The sequence below is a fragment of the Cebus imitator genome, unplaced genomic scaffold (assembly GCF_001604975.1).
Source record: "Cebus imitator isolate Cc_AM_T3 unplaced genomic scaffold, Cebus_imitator-1.0 Scaffold145, whole genome shotgun sequence".
NCBI classification, from domain to species: Eukaryota; Metazoa; Chordata; class Mammalia; order Primates; family Cebidae; genus Cebus; species Cebus imitator.
The window spans coordinates 3,242,888-3,243,726 of NW_016107460.1; positions in this window are offsets into that span (position 1 = coordinate 3,242,888).

Here is an 839-nt window from a genome sequence, read left to right on the forward strand (position 1 = left end):
CCACCCCCCTGCAGCCTCCACCCCCCTGCAGCCTCCACCCCCCTGCAGCCTCCACCTCCCAGGCTCAAGTGATCCTGCAGCCACAGCCCACCAAGTAGCTGGGTCCACAGGCACCGTCACCTCGCCCGGCCTCCTTTTCGGTTTTTATAGCTTTATTGAAGTATAATTAACACATAACACACTTTAAGTATTTATTTATTTATCTATTTTTTGAGACGGAGTCTTGCACTGTCGCTCAGGCTGGAGTGCAGTGGTGCGATCTTGGCCCACTGTAACCTTTGCCTCCCGGGTTCAAGTGATTTTCCTGCCTCAGCCTCCCAAGGAGCTGGGACCACAGGTGCCCACCCCTGTGCCTGGAGAATGTTTGTATTTTTAGCAGAGATGGGATTTTGCCAGTTGGCCAGGCAGGTCTGAAACTCCTGCCTCCCAAAGTGCTGGGATCACAGGTGTGAGCCACCACGCCTGGCTCACTTCAAGTATTTAAAGTGTAGCTTTGCTAGGTTTCGACACGCATACCCCTGGGAGCCACCGCAAATGTCTGCACCGCTCCCAAACGTTCGTGTGCCCCTTGGCAATTCTTCCCTTCCCCCACTCAGGCAACCAGGAATCTGCTCTGACCACAGAGGAGGGTGCGTCGGCTAGAATCATGCAATGCGCCCCTTTGTGTAAGACAGAAGACTGCAACCATGCCTGTCCTCTGTGACCGCGGACTTAGAGAGTCACCCGCGCTGTGGCATATATCAATTGATGTTTTTTATCAAAACTGTTCCATTGTTGGATACACTATAACTTCCTTCTCTGTTGATGGACATTTGGATTATTTCTAGTTTGGGGCCAGC